This window comes from Microcebus murinus, chromosome 5, assembly GCF_040939455.1.
Source record: "Microcebus murinus isolate Inina chromosome 5, M.murinus_Inina_mat1.0, whole genome shotgun sequence".
NCBI lineage: Eukaryota > Metazoa > Chordata > Mammalia > Primates > Cheirogaleidae > Microcebus > Microcebus murinus.
Window position 1 is genome coordinate 82,954,048 of NC_134108.1, and position 17,742 is coordinate 82,971,789.

Here is a 17,742-nt window from a genome sequence, read left to right on the forward strand (position 1 = left end):
CTTAACCTCATGTATGTCCAGTTTCCCTGAACTCATTCTCTTGTAGCCACACTGGCTTTCTTTCCAAGATCGGTCTTCCATTAGAGCCTTTGACTTGATGCTAAGTTTGCATGGCACACTCTCTCTTCATTCAGTTGCTCAACAGTAATTATTAAATGTCCACTCTGTGTTCTGTCATAACAAGGTGGTGGAAATTTAGCAATAAACAAAACAATTTCATCAAAAAGATACTGAATGTTGCCTAAATGAACTATTTGAATTATTAGATTGGCTATAGCTGGGAATAAATTTGGAAAATATTCAATTAAAAGAGTCCAATATGTATAATATGGATAGTCATACATTCTGCACCCCTTCCACAACAAATGCAAGTCAATTCTATTATTAATAGAAATATCTATGATGGACTAGGTCAAAGGTCAGTTGCTAGGAAAAGCAAAAAGAGAAAATTACATGAATGTGTTTTAAAACTTTACTTAATATATATCAATGGTATATTCTTCCACATGGAATTGCTGAGAACATTTCAAACCAACTTGTCTCATATAATTGATCAATTCCTGCCCATTTCTACTTGAAAAATAGCTTTTATATGTTTTCTTCTCTCTGGATGCAGGTCTTGCCACAGTGCAAGTCCTATCATCAGAATATTCTCCTATTTCTTTTTCATCACCACTCGAAGTGCAAATAAAATGATATCATTTTGTTGAAAGCTATCAAGCAGACATTCTGAGTTAGTTATTTTGATCTCTGTTCTTCATCGATACTTTATCATTGATTTTCATAAGGCACCTAAAACATTATGTATGATTAACATACATGTCTCCCCTAGCAGATTAAGTGTTTGCAAGACGAGGTCTATATAATAGGAATATTTTTTCCATACTCTGGAAAATTAACTAAAACAATATCTATGCATAAATATTGTTGGAGGTATTAATGCATATTTTACCCTACCAGAAAAAAAGCTGAATCCCTCCATTCTATTAATTTTCATCACTAGCACCACCTTTATTTTAAACAAACAAAAGTACTGGTATTATTGGTAATAACATATTAATTATACATTTATTTTTCTTATAAATTACTGTAAAAACAGTTTAAAGACCTAACTTTTAATGGTGACACTGATATTTTCAGTCAGTGGGGGTGAAAAAACATGGGGAAATGGGATTGGATAATTTGAGAAATTTAACATGTAAAATAATTAGCCAGACAGAAAATTTTTGAGATAAACTAAGCATATATGTCCCAAACAAGTTCCCTTCTATATATTTCCACATGATTTCTTTGCTTACCTATATTTCAAAGGTTTGTGGCTTTTGCATGAATTGGTGCAGCTCCCATTACTTTATCATTACTGATTACTTGTGGTAGATAATATAATACACACACCTTGTAATACATACATGCAACTTCTTTATAGCTTGAAAGTGGCTACCTTCACAACACATCTTGTTATGCTGCTCTCACTGATCCTAGTGAGAGAAAGAAAAGTAGGACTCTCCCTCCGTGAACAGCCACTGCAGCCTGTCTAGGGATCTGGATGATCAAGGGCTTGTTCTTGGAAATGGGCAGAGTTTGTAACAGGACACATGGAACTAATATCAAAAGCAATTTTGTCACAAAACCAAAAACAATGGCAGTCCAAAGCAAAGACATACTGTCTGATTGAATTTTCCAGTTTTCTTCCCATGGGGCAATTAAAACCATAGATAGTAGCTTTCCCTTTAGTAAGATCATAGGTTTATTGGATAACTCTGTGTGTGTGTGCATATGCGTGTATGTGTGTGTGATATTTAGGATGGAGGAGTTGTAAGTTCTCCCTTTAGGATACTTCCTACTAATCTAGCATAGATACATAGGCCAGGATTAATATGAAAAGTAAGAAATGTGATTGTGTTTGTATAGCAGCTGGGGAAACTAGTTACAGTGTAGGACCGCCTTGCTATCCTTTTTTCTCATAATAAACAAATTAAATGAATTTTATATTTTCTTAACCATCAGCCAATAATAATATAAATATCACCAATGCAAATATAGTTACAGAAGCAAGCATGCCATCCACTAGAGTAATCATACCATAAACGGCAATATGTTATAATTCAAGGTTAATTTATTTAGTTCATCCTCAGTAGATGCAATAAAATATTATTTTTTGTTACTATATCTTAGAGCATTTTAGGATTCTTTAATATCTCTTTCTGCTAACTATTATATTTATTTTGAAGAAAGTCAAGGCCAAATTTTAGTGTAAAGTACAAAGACATATATTGAATATTTATTGAAAGTGAATAATGATATGCAAATTCTCAGAATTTCTATTATTTCCTCTCAATAGACATTACTATTCAGCAAATAAAAATGATATTCCATGTATATCTTAAAGAGATATGATATTTAAACATATTTAAACATGATCATACAAGCAAAACACTAGTTAATGTGTCCTTTCTTTTTCTCTCCTCTTGCTATCTCTTTGTCTCCATTCTCTGCCATAGTTGTAGCTTTGTTCTCGTATCTCAGCACACACACAAAAAATTTCTGTAAAATTATCCCCAACATCTCATACTAGATGAGCTCTCTCACATATACTCTCATTGAAAATCCTCCTTTGCATTAAGAAATTTTAAATAAAGTCAAAATAAATAGTCCTAAAGAAATAGTTAGTTAATTTTTCCCTTTTTTATATAAATTTCCCAAATGCCAGACTTTGGTTATACTGCTTCTCTTCCTTAGGTATTCCTTTCTTCTTTTGCTTCTCCATTTTTTCATTTCTCTATGCCATTAAAGGCATATTCAAGTAAAAGAGAAGTCAGGGGAAAAAAGCCAACATATGTCTATATTAATTTATTGTAGAGCTTGCCAGTTTTATTCATATTAAGTAGATTATATTTCATAAGTTAAATTCTCTAGATTTACTTGAATTCATTGTATTTATTTTGGTTACTGTGATTCTAAAAAAATAATTCAGGTGATGATTCATTTCCTCTTGAACCATTCCTTCTTCCCTTAAATTTAATATTCTTTCAACATAATTAAGCAAGGAAAGACAGGTTGACATTATTTGTAGAGTCATTTACTTATTTTTGTTAATCTTTTTCTGAGTATACTTTGGAAACTAGAATCCAGGGACATTGCAACTCAAACACAAAATACTGTCTGCCTAGAAAGATTATAATATTGTGAAAGTAATGCCCTGTTAATTCTTTTGGGCTTTATCCATGAAATATATGACCAGAAACAGCATGTTTGTTATTCACATCATTGAATGTTTTTCAACAAATACCATATTTATGGAAATCTTAATATGTGCTCATTTGTTTGGACCCGATTGGTCCACTGCAAAAGATTATAGTAAAATTCTATACACTGCCTATTTAATCTTTGTTCTCGCTTTGTGTTGCCCTTGCTGATATCCTTCATGAGATCCACCATGAGGGCCACCGCTATGCCTGCATCCGTGCTGGAAAAAGAACTATAGCCAAGTAGACTTGGCCTTCTTAAGATTTATGACAACCAGCTGCAACCTGGCCCTGACCACTGCACAGCATGCCTGATATTTCTTCCTCATTGACTCCTTGGCTCATTGCTCTCAGAAATGTTCCAAATCTCTTCAGCCCATAAGCTTCCAATTTTTTCTCCTCAGTCTCGGCGCAGATCTCGTACTTCAATGTGGATATTGGGATGATCCAGAAGGAGTCCTTTTGTTATTTCAGTATTCTTCAATTGTCTTTCATTCTTTCATACAGCCTTAGGAGTAGAATCTACTTTCCTCTTGTCCAAAATCAAGAATTGTATTTTTTGAAGCCACTTTCTGGCATGCTAAGGAGTTCTGAATGTCTGTTAATGTCTTTGAGCTTAAGCATTTTAAAATTTCCTCCTAATTTTTTTTATCTGTCCATTCATCCAATTAGCAAGTATTTACTTAGGACCTGCCACAGTAGGCACTGCATCAATAAGGAAGAAGATGATGAGTCTTGACAATAAGGAGTTCACAACTGATATTTGGATAATCATACTACAATATGTTGAGTGAAATAAGAATATCAACAAATATATTATTGAACTCTGACTATAGCCAGGCAATATTTTAAACTTCTTATTTAATATAAATATAATGAAATAAAAATCTGTACAGGAAGTTCTCTGCTTGTATTATTTTTACCCACTGTGAAACAAGTTTTGAGAGGTTAAATAACTTGTTAAAGTATATTTAACTCGAGAGTGGCAAAGTTGATATTCACATCCATGACTTTCTGATTCCAGGGTTTATGTACCTAAATCATCATATCATGTACACAATGACAAGGCGCTGCATAAAATACTATGGAAGAATAGGAACTTCTAAGTCATATTAGAATATTGCAAAAGTCTCCATGGAGCAGTTATACCTATGTTGTCTTACTAAATGATAGTCGGATTTAGGTGAAGAGATATATGAATTTTCCCCTGGACAGTCTTCCTCTGCATTGCATATAGAAGAGATTGCATAAAGCGAGGTGAAAATCAGCAGCATTAATAAAGCAAAAGTATTCTAGAATTAGAAGAGCATAAAGTAGAAAGATAGAAGTGGTACAAGATTATGCAGAGAAGTAGAATGGGTCTTTGTCCTTTAGGGCCTTATATGGTACAATGAGGAGTTGAGATTTTATATAAGAAGAAATTGGGAGCCAGTAAAGTTTTAGTAAAAGAATGTACAAGGTCATATTTGTAGTATTTATTCATCATTCTACCTATAATGGAGGGGTAAAGCAGAAAATCAGAAAATAAGAAACAGAAGTTAGACAATTGTTCCAATAATCCAGGTGAGAGGTGATTAATGAGGGCTATACAGAGCAATGGCATTGGCATCTAGCAGATCTGGGCTGTCATTCTGGCTCTGCCACCCACTAGTTGTGTGACTTGGGCTAGTTCTTAACCTTAATGATTTCCAAGTTCCTGAAATGGAAAATGAGGGTATTAACTCACTCACAGATTTATTGAAATGAACATATGTGAGAATCCATGTAAACTGCTTAACATATTGCTTGGCACATTTTAAGTATTCAACATATTAGCGATGTTATTATTACTAATGTTATATTTGCTTACAAAATCAATGCCAATAGCCCGTGGCATGGAGCATTAGCTCCAGTTTTCATCTTAGAAGTCAAAAGTAAGTGTTACAGTGATGAAGAAGGCCTAGTACACTGGGCTGCATAGATTTCCAGACACAAAGGATATGTAAGAGGTGGAAATCTTAGCATAGAAACCTAAGCTATAGCTCATACTTAAACTACAACAAAGTGTTATTAAGTGTCCTTATGAACACATGAAAGGGTGTTGAATTTTGTCAAAAGCTCTTTCTGCATCTATTGAAGGGATCATATGGTCTTTGTTTTTGCTTCTGTTTATGTGGTGAATTGCATTTATAGATTTACGTATGTTGAACCATCCCTGTGTCCCTGGGATGAAGCCCACTTGTTTGTGATGGATTATTTTTTTGATAAGCCTCTGGATTCGGTTAGCTAGGATTTTGTTGAAATTTTTTGCATCTATATTCATAAGGGATATTGGTCTGCCATATATGACAAACCTATATCCAACATCATACTGAATGGGGAAAAATTGAAAGCATTCCCACTTAGAACTGGAAACAGGTAAGGTTGCCCACTATCCCAACTTCTAGTCAACATAGTGCTGGAAGTCCTGGCTATAGCAATCAGACATGAAAGTGGAATTAAAGGTATCCAAATTGGGGCAGAAGAGAGTTTCACTGTTTGGTGATGATATGATATTATATTTAGAAAACCCCAAGGATTCAACCAAGAGACTCCTGGAATTGGTAAATGAATTTAGTAAAGTCTCAGGATACAAAATCAATACACAGAAATCAGAGGCATTCATATGTGCCAACAACAATCAAATTGAGAACCAAATCAAAGACTCAATACCCTTTACAATAGCAACAAAGAAAATAAAGTACCTAGGAATATACTTAACTAAGGAGGTAAAAGACCTCTACAGGGAGAACTATGAAACACTGAGGAAGGAAATAGTAGAGGATGTAAACAGATAGAAATGCATACCATGCTCGTGGGTCAGCAGACTCAACATTGTTAAAATATCTATACTACCCAAACTGATCTACAGATTCAATGCAATACCTATTAAAATACCAACATCATTCTTCACAGATACAGAAAAAATAATTTTATGCTTCATTTGAAACCAGAGAAGATCCCGCATATCAAAAGCAATTCTAGGCAATAAAAACAAAATGGGAGGTATTAATATGCCAGATATCAAACTATACTACAAAGCTGTAGTAATTAAATCAATTTAGTATTGGAACAAAAATAGGACTATTGGCCAGTGGAACAGATCTGAGAACCCTGATATAAAACCATCCTCATATAGCCATCTAATCTTAGACAAAGCAGACAAAAACATACACTGGAGAAAAGAATCCCTTTTCAATAAATGGTGCTGGGAAAACTGGATAGCCACTTGTAGAAGGCTGAAGCAGGATCCACACCTTTCACCTCTCACAAAAATCAGCTCAGACTAAAACTTAAGGTATGAAACTATTAGAATTCTAGAGGAAAATGTTGGAAACCCTCTCCTAGACATCGGCCTAGGCAAAGAATTTATGAAGAAGACCCCAAAGGCAATCACAGCAGCAACAAAAATAAATAAATGGGACATGATCAAACTAAAAAGCTTCTGCACAGCCAAAGAAATAGTCATGAAAGCAAATAGACAACCTACAGAATGGGAAAAATTTTCGCATCCTACACATCTGATAGGGGGCAGATAAATAGAACCTACTTATAACTCACGAAAATCAGTAAGAAAAAATCAAACAACCCTATCAAAAAAGTGGGCAAAGGACATGAACAGAAACTTTTCTAAAGAAGACGGAATAATGGCTAACAAACATATGAAAACATATTCAACATCTCTAATCATCAGGGAAATGCAAAGCAAAACTGCAATGAGATATCACTTGTTTCCAGTGAGAATGGCCTTAAAGTCCCCAAACAATAGATGTTGGCGTGGATGTGGAGAGATAGTAACACTCCTACACTGCTGGTGGGACTGCAAATTAGTTCAACCTCTATGGAAAGCAATATGGAGATACCTTAATGTGATACAAGTGGATCTACCATTTGATCCAGCAATCCCATTACTGGGCATCTACCCAAAAGATCCAATGACACTCTACAAAAAAGATACCTGCACTCGAATGTTTATAGCAGCACAATTCACAATTGCAAATCTGTGGAAACAACCCAAGTGCCCATCAATTCACAAGTGGATTAATAAAATGTGGTATATGTATATCATGGAGTACTATTCAGCTCTAAGAAACAATGGTGATACAGCACATGTTGTATTTTCCTGGATAGAGCTGGAACCCATACTACTAAATGAAGTATCCCAAGAATGGAAAAACAAGCACCACATATACTCACCAGCAAACTGGTATTAACTGATCAGCACCTAAGTGGACACATAGGAACTACATTAATTGGGCATTGGGTGAGTGGGAAGGGGGAAGAGGTGGCGGGTATATATATATACATAATGAATGAGATGTGCACTGTCTGGGGGATGGTCATGTTTGAAGCTCAGCAGTGGGGGGAGGGAGGCAAGGGCATTATTTGAAACCTTAAAATTGGTACCCCCATAATATGCTGAAATAAAAAATAAAATAAAATAAAATAAAAAATAACAGATATCAGCAAGGATGTGGAGAAGAGGGAACTTTTGTACAATTTTGGTGGAAATGTAAATTAGTATAGCTGCTATAAAAAACGGTATAGAGATTTCTTATAAAATTAAAAACAGGAACTACCATATGATCTAGCAATCCCACTACTGGGTATTTATCCAAAGGAAAGGAAATCAGTATGCTAAAGGGATGTCTGCACTCCCATATTTATGACACCACTATTCATAAGAGTAAAGATCTGGAATCAACAAAAGCGCCCATGAATAGATGAATGGATAAGGAAAATTTGGTATAGATACACAATTGAATACTATTTAGTTATAAAAAATGAATAAAACATGTCATTTGCAGCAACATGGCTCAAACAAGAGGTCATTATTTTTAAGTGAAATAAGCCAGGCACAGAAAGACAAATACTACATGTTCTTGCTCATATGTGGAAGCTAGTAGCTAATAAACTTGATCTCATAAAGATAGAGAGTAGAATGTTAGATACCAGAGTCTGGGAAGAGTGTGTGTGGCAGGGTGGGGAGCAAGGGATAAAGATAGATCGGTTAATGAATATAAACATACATTTAGATAGAAGGAATAAGTTCTAATGTTCCATAGCACAAGAGGATGACTTTAGTTAACAACAATATTTTTTGTATTTCAAAATAGTTAGAAGAGAGGCCTTGGAATGTTCTCAACACATAGAAATAATAAAGATTCAAGGTGATGGATACTCCAAATACCCTGACTTGATCATTACACATTCTATGCATGTAAGAAAATATATGTACTCTATAACTATGTACAAACATTATGTATCAATAAACATAAAAAGATGGTCTTCAGATGCTATTGAAGACACTGCTTATAGTGGACTGAACGATATTTTATTAGTCAGATTGTACTGTGGTATCAACAAACACCAGAATTTATATGTTTTTTTCTTGCTCATTTTCTCTTTTTTTAAAAAAAATTATAATGATTTGTTCAGCTTCCCGTGCTAATGATTTTTCTTTCTTTTTAAATGTCCTTTTTATTTTATTTCAGAATTTATGAAGAAGACCCCAGGGAATCACAGCAACAATAAAAATAAATAAATGGACATGATCAAATCAAAAAGCTTCTGTACAGCCAAGAAAACTATCATTAGAGTGAATACACAACCTACAGAATGGGAGAAAATATTCACATGCTACACATCGATAAAGGGCTGATAACTAGAATCTATATAGAACTCAAGAAAATCAATAAGAAAAATCTTTCTCATTCTCTATGTTCATTGTGGGTAAGTTGAAGGGCATGCCTCAGCTTGATGGAGACTCTAGGAGCCAGGCTGTTGAAATGTTTTCAGGCACCATGGAAGAGGGAAACAAAAGCATTTTGAGTTCCTCACCAACCCTTAACCTTTCTGCCAGAAGATGACATGTTACTTTCTTTCATATTAAACAATAGCTGAAGCAAGTCATTAAGGCACACCAAAGGGCAGCAAAATAAAATCCTAGCCTGTATCCAGTAAGAGAACCAGGTATCTTTGGAAAATAGCGCTAATGCTTACCAAAGATGTCAATCACACTCCACTACCCACAGATTTGCCTACAGTGACCTTTTTAATCTGTTATTTAGACTGAAAAGTGTCTCCATTGATTTGCCACACCAAGCTCCAATATGGGGCATTATTTGCTCATGGGAGCTTTGTCTCCACCATGCACAAAGAGCATTCTGAGGCCACCGTGTTGAGGAACCTCAACTTTCCTAGATTGGCCCACTTCTTCTCTCAGCCCAAGCTTTCTTTATGTCACCAAAGTCTGGACATATATAACTTTTAGTTGTTTGCAGATTCTCTTTTCAGACCACTAGAGTTTTTAAAAAGCTGAAGGAGTCTTTAACTATCACCCATTATTCCTATCTCACCCAATTCCCTAAGTAAAGAGCTCTCAAATAAGAATTAAGACAAATCCCATGAGATGGCAGAGGAGAAAATGCTTTTAGCATTGAGGAAAAAATAATATGTATATAATTACATAAAGGAGGTTTCAAAAATGTCATGTTTTAAGCAAAATCCAGTGTGCAAACCATAGTTTCTAGTAAACTGCCTGATCTCTAGGAACAGTAGAGATGATCTGGTCAAAGAAAGAGTCAAACCCTAGAAAGAGCCTTGGAGAAAAAAGCAAAGAAAAATGGGGGAGAAAGAATAAAGCCGTTATGCATTGACAGCTGTGGATCCTGGAGGCTGGGATTGAGAGGGAGGAACCCAAGAACACAGAGTCTGCTCAGGAATTGGTTATGATGGTTTTAGTGAATGAAGGAGTATAAGATGATTTCCTACTTCAGGTCTGGCCCATGGGGTGATTGACAGTATCATTCATTCACGTATTTAACACTGAGAGGGAAGCAGGTGCCACTTTTCTTTAATTGAGGGAGGGGATCTAGATTGGAAATGTTACATTAAACTCATCTGTGGAGTAAGGGAAAAGAAAAAGGCATCTAATAAGTACCAAGGTATATGAGTCTAGATGTCAAGAATGGTATTTTGATAGAAATAAAAATGCGGGTCTCAGTGTACAGGTGGTTGGTAAAACCATAGAAATGATGAAATCTCCTAGAAAGAGTGAGAGAGCATGGAGAAGGGCTGACATAATTTTTTCCTGCCTTGGAAAGAAACAAAAAGCATTTTCCAAAGAGAATATTACAATTATTGCTCCCTCTCCCCTTGATTTTCACTATTAAGTCATATTCTCAAATGAATGTTTGTTTAATAATTGATCTCATTTCTTCAAACTTGCAGACAAAATAAACTCAACAATTAAACCATTGAAGTATATGTTACTCAACTTAAATGTTGCTGCTGCTTAATATGTCAGCTAAATAATAATTATTGTTGTGAAGATATTTTGTTGAGTGTTTACTATGTGCCAGGAATTAGTTTAAGTGCTTTAAATACAGTCTCTTTAAATCCTCAGGTGTAACTCATTCAGGTTTATACCATTATCTTCATTTTTTGTGGAAAGAAACAGGTTAAAAGAGTTTGAGTGAAGGTTGATCCAGGACTCAAACCTAAGTTTGTTTATTTTTAACTCCTATAACATTTTATTTTTTATTTATTTTTATTTTTTGAGACAGTGTCTTGCTTTATTGCCCAGGTTAGAGTGAGTGCTGTGGCATCAGCCTACCTCACAGCAACCTCAAACTCCTGGGCTCAAGCAATCCTTCTGCCTCAGTGCCCGAGTAGCTGGGACTACAAGCATGAGCCACCATGCTAGCTAATTTTTTCTAGATATATTAGTTGGCCAATTAATTTCTTTCTATTTATAGTAGAGGCGGGTCTCGCTCTTGCTCAGGCTGGTTTCGAACTCCTGACCTTGAGCAATCCACTCGCCTTGGTCTCCCAGAGTGCTAGGATTATAGGCATGAGCCACCGCGCCCAGCCTCCTATAACATTTTATATGCTATATTATCTACAGATGAAAGTGCTAATATTTGAAAGATTTAGAATTACTAAACATTCATTGAATAGTGATTGTTTTTAGTTACTCAGAAGTGAATTAAAGTCATGGCTTTCAGTTTTCTCTTTCAATCTTTCTATTCAAAGATTATATGGATAAGGCAATTACATTAATCATACATATGAAATAATGAGTATATATTTTCCCCCGTTTTACTAGAGTAATTAATATTCTCAGATCCTCACTGATGCACTAAGCATCAGTCCCAACACTGAGAAGAGTTATGCTGGACATTTACTAGAGTTTAAAAATCCTTTCTCACATCTGTCAGTTATTTTGGGTATGAACGATTAGTAAAACATTTGTCTTATTATTTTTTACATAGCTAGCCCCAAACTGAAAAGTAAAACTTCATGGATAATATTTGTTGATAAAATTTAATAGCAACAAACAGCGCAGGGATGAATAGTTAATAAGAGCTTAGCTCACTTTATGTAAGATTTCAGTATTAAAACACAAGTAATTAATTTAAAAGAGAATTGCCTGTTTTATTAAAAAATTTTTTTTTACAATTTTTTTTAAGTCTCATCACATACATGCTTCTTGACTCCACAGGTCCATTTTTTCTTTTTAATTATTATCGGTACATAATAGTTGTATATCTTTATAGAGTACATGTGATGTTTTGATAAAGGCATACAATGTGAATTAATCAAATCAAGCTAACTGGGGTATATATTACTGCAGGCATTTAGCTGATGTAATCTGGCTGAGTTACATGGGGAAAATGTTAGTAAAAGAATAGAAATATGACTACTATATCTTATAACACACCTTCTTCCACATTAGAATTCATTAAGCTTTTAATATGGAAGAAACAGCAAAGGCACTAAAGTCATTAGTTAACTAAGTTATCTATTCATGGAAAACTGGCCTTAGTTTATTTAGCCCTGGCTTAAATCCTTAATTATAGGCATTTGCTGACCTGTATGATCTCTCTGACTGCTACAGAATGATCTCTTACTAAAAGGTCCAATAGGTTATTTCAATGAAACCTATTTTCTTGACATAAAGATTTTAAGTGTTTGCAAATAGTCCATCTGGTCTTTGGGCCATCTAAATAAGCTACTATCAGTCCCAAACTTTGTCATAGCTTTTTTCCATGCAATGCAAATAAGAACTAAGATGCCTGCCACACACTTTACTGCCTTTTGATATTACCAAAATATTTTTATTAATAATTATAAAATTGTAATATACTACCATATTCACTGAGATTCTAGAATATTCCTGCAAACAACACAATCAAGTTGTCAAGTACCTAACGTTCATTACTAACATATGCAACCTTAAGTGGCTTAAATAGGCATTCAAGAAAGTTTCTCTTCAACTGTGTATGGCATCGCTGACGAATTACTTTAGAACAGATGTTAACGTTTAGTGCATTTACTTCTTGGATGTTCATTTCAAACAAAATCTCTTAGGCTGTGAATTATAAGACTGACAGACTGGAGAGTGGGAAAATATATATATTTTTCCTATCAATTAAACACCTTTGATTTTAGAGGCAATGTCTTTAGTGAAGTGTTTGAGAGCTGTTAAACATTACTCATATCTCTTCAATTACTCTAAGTGTTTAAAAACTCCACCGAGAGAAAAGTATGTTTCCAATGTCAGGTGTTACACAGTTCTCAGTGTTAATCTCTTGACTTCTTCAAATTATTCCTTACAGTAAATATCTGTTATGATAGAAAGCATGATAGTAAGCATAGATTATTCAAATCATACATGGAATAGAGCATTGGATCTCAAATTTTGGCATCCATCAAAATCCCCTTATTGGCTTGTTAAAACACAGACCATACTGGGCCCCACTCTGAGAGTTTCTGATTCAGTAGGTATGGGTTGAGGCCCAAGAATCCTCACTTCTGACAATTTCCCAGATGTTGATGCTGAAATGGCTGTGCTGGGAGTCGCACCCTAAGAACTAATGGTATTGAGTATACAAATTTACCCAATTGTCTTCCTAGGAAAAAAAGTCTTCAGTAATTGAAAAAGTTTGGGGGAATCCTGTAGACTAAATTATAATCTTGAAGATTTATAACAAAGAGTCTAAGAAGTACTAAAGTTAAAAAATTGTTTAATCTTCTTTAACACAGTATTTCTCCAAATTATTTGATCCAAAGTCCTGTTAATCATGAATAATTAATTAACATCTGCTTGGATAGTTCTTGAAGTAGAGCTAAGAAAATTCCTCTCTTAGGACTTTATTATGAAAACCTTATAGCATGGGACTTCTGGTTTCCAATTCCAGATGTAAAAAGCTTGGAAGTTGCCACTCAGTTCTAACAACAACTGAAAGGGTCAACACACTGAAAAAGGAATAATTCTTCTTAGATCTGAGAGACAGGAGGACATAGGGCAAACTGGTGCACCCAAGACTAAAGAGACAGGCAGACAAATACAGGGAGTTCTGGCTTACCAGAGCAAAGATTAATGCCATAAATAGAAAAACCTGAACTGTAATGACAAATTTCTGTAGGCTCACTGTGGACAACTGTGAGAGTTAAAAACTCCAGGGTAGCTCGGGCATATAGCAGGGGGCTCACAATAATGTGAGATTTACTTCCAGCAGTTCAACCACATTCTCACACTAAATATTGGAGAAAAGTCCCCTGATGCTTATGGCAGGAGGAGAGAAAAGGAAACATTTTGAAATATGAAATGCACTCTGTTTTTCTAAACAAGGCCTGCCCTTCCTTAATAGAAACTAGATAACCAGAGCTTACCCTGCTGGGGTGTTAACTGAGCCTAAGTGACATGGGAGGGGGAAATACCCAATTCTAATCATATCTAGCTTTTCAAGTAATAAATACCCAACTCCAGCCCACTCTAGCCATCCTGTCCCACCTAAAGGGGGAAAAACTGAGAAACAGTTGTGAAGTCCAGAGATTTAAGCTCACTAAAAGACAGAATCATAGAACTATAGAACACTTTCCCTACCCTGATACATTATAAGTAATTCGTCTTACTGAAGGCCCATTTACAGTAGCTTTTCTTTTCTTACCTGGTACATTATATCCAGGTATCAAGAAAAAATTATAAGGCACACTAAAAGACAAAAAACACACTTTGAAAAGAGAGGAAATAGTGGGAAGACATGACAAGGATATTCCGAGGCTGGGAATTTAAAACCACTATGATTAAGATGCTAAGGACTCTAATGTAAGAACAGATGTCCCTTTGGAGATAATTGTCAGAGTATTGACAGTACCTAACTTCAAGATTTAATATAAAGCTACAGTAATCAAGACACTGTGGTATTGGCAATAAAATAGACAAATAGACTCATGGAACAGAATTGAGAGACCATAAATAGACTCCTATAAAAACAGTCAACTGAACTTTGACAAAGCAGCACAATCAAAACAATAGAGCAAAGACACACTCCCTTGACCAAAATACCGACCACTAGGCCCCACTTCCTAATACCACCACACTAGGGATTACATTTCAACATGAGGTTTATAGGGGACAAACATCCAATGTATAGGAAGCAGGGTGCTTATACAGTCTCAAACTATCTCCCCAGGAAGAGCAACAAATCAACAAACGTAAATAATGGCAAGAGGAAAAAGACTATCTTTAAAGCAGAAACATCACAGCAGACAAAATCCTATCAAGTGGTCATATCAATATCACCAGCAATGGGACAAAGTTCAAAACAGGATTCAGTGAAATAACTTGGTAGGTATTATCTGAATCTAAACATGAGGAATTACAAGACAGATTGAATGACTTTCTATAAAATAGTTATATAAAAGTAGATTTATTCTTCAAATGTTAAGGGCATGAAAGTCAATGGAAGAATGAGGAACTGTTCCAGATTTATTGAGAATAAAGAGAAAAGACAACTAAATACAAAATGGCAATCGAACTGTTTGGATTTTTCACTATATGTTTTATATTTGGACAATTGGAAAAACGTGAAAGATGTTTACGTATTAGGTGCTATATTAGTTTGCAAGTATTTCCCTAACAAAATAACACAAACTAGGTGGCTTAAACAGAAAAAAATTATTTATTTTCATATCTTTAGAGGATGGATGTCCAAGATCAAGCTGCTGGCAATGTTCATTTTTTTCTGAGGCCTTTTTCCATGGCTTACAGATATCTACCTTCTTGTTGCCTCTTTACCTGGTCACTTGCAGCCTTAGTGTCTTTTTCTGTACCCAAGTATTCTCTTTTCATAAGGAGGACACTCATCAGATTGGATTAAACTGGCATCATCTTAATCACCTCCTTAAAAGCCTTATCTCCAAAAGGACTCACATTCTGAGGTACTAAGGGTTAGGGCTTCCACAAGAATTTTGGGGGATACAATTCAGCCCATAACAGAAAGTACTAACTTATCAGTGCTAATAACTTGATTTTGGTGGTCATGGTGTAGTTATGTTAGAGAATATTTTTCTTTTCAGGAATTGTACACTTAGGAATTTGAAATTGATGGGATGTCAGGTCTTTACTCTCAACTAGTTCAGGGGGAAAAATGTTATTTGTACTTTGTGTTCCAAAAAAAAGAAAGAAAGAAAAAGAAAGAAAGAAAGAACCAATACAAAAGAGAACTGTATAAGAAACATGAAAATAGCATCAATGTCATTCTGAGGGAAAAGGTGAGGCAATGGTGATATTTACTAAGTGACCACCACATGTTTCCTAGGCTTTAGCTCATGTTTCAAACCATAGGAAAAGTGAATAAAATGCTATAATAACATTCTTTCTCTGACTGTGAAAGAAATCCAAGCAGATAAACAAAATGGAATCCTACAGAAAGAAGAAGAGATAAAGCCCTAGCTCAGTATAGTCAGGAAAGATGAAAGATTTTCGATGCCTAAGGCACAAAACTTGACATCAACTTCTGACATCTTAAGTGGAGAGCTCTGACAGATAGGAGGAAATGCAGTTGTAGTTGACTGTGAATAAACTGGAAACATCACAGTGGAGAGTAATTTAAAATGATTTGAAGAGAAGATAGAAGCTAAGTTCAATATTAATTAATAATTGATAGCAGTTGACAGTATATAAAGAGAAAAGATCTTATTTTTCTCTATACTGATTCTTTCTTCTTTAACACTGCTATCATATTTAATTGGATTGCATTCAATACAATTATTAATGGTTGATCAGAGTTGGTCAGTATTCTAGGCTATATGTATAACATTCTGGAGAATATAAGACAATTTTTCTCAAATAAAGACTTACCACTTGGTGATGAAGATTAAGAAAAAGTAAAAAAATAAAAAGCTCAAGTATTTTTACAAAAAGGCAAGTAAGACCTGTTTTGTATTTAGGTTATAAAATATGAAATGACCAATTTTGAATATAAAGTTTAGTTTATTATATCTCAAAGAAGAAGCAGTATAATTAATCAAAGTATGTGCCTAAACTATTGACACAGTTTTGCCATCTTAATAGTAGCTTGCTTATGCTGGCAGCGAAGAAGCCTGGAGAGCGAGTGGTGATAAAATCATGAAAGGCATTTTCTACAGCTTGTTGAGAATTGAATATTTTTCCCTGCAAGAAGTGGTCCAAAGCCTGGAAGAAGTGGTAGTCAGTTGATGCAACATCTAGTGAATATGGTGGATGACAGAGAGTTTCCAAGTCCAGCTTCTGTAGTCTGAGCAGTGTTATTTGTGCAACATGTGGTCCAGATTTGCTTTGCAAGAGGATTGGTCTATCTCTATTGACCAATCTTGGCTGCTTAATCATAAGCATCCTCCTTATTTCATTCAATTGGTTGCAGTAGGCATCTGCTATAATAGATTGACAAGGTTTCATGAAGCTGTAGTAGATAATACCAGCACTGGACCACCAAACAGATACCATTAGCTTTTTATAATGAATATTCAGGTTTGCCCTGTGTTTCAGCACTTTACCTTTATCCAACCATTGCACTGCATGATTGGTAATTGTCAAAAAGAATCCATTTTTCATCACACATAATAATATGGTGCAGAAATGGTTCTCCTTTATGTTATAACAACAAAGAAAGGCGAGCTTCGAGATGATTTCTCTTGGGATGCTAGTTTAATTCATGCGCAACCCATCTATCCAGTCTATCCATCTATCCATTCTTTACCTTGCCCATTTGTTTCAAATGGTCCAATATTATAGGAATGGTAACACCAAACCTTGCTGCTAATTCATGAGTAGGTTGAAATGGATTCTCTTTCACTGCAGCTCATCATTATCCACCTTGGTCTCAGGTTGTCTATGTGGCTTGTTTTCAAGATTAAAATCACCAGAATGGAACTTCTCAAACCATCAACATACTGTGTGTTCATTAGCCACATCCCAAACATTTTGTTGATATTTTGAGCTGTTTCTATTGTATTGGTTCCACGACAGAATTCATATTAAAAAACAACACAAATTTTTGGCTTATCATGGTTTCACAAAAACTGCTCTTAAAAAACAATTTAAAAGATAATCACAAGCCAAAACATGTATTTAAAGAATGAGGATGTACTATACAATAAAAATAAAACAAGAAGTGTCAAAGTGAATTTGTCAGAGATATCAACTGTC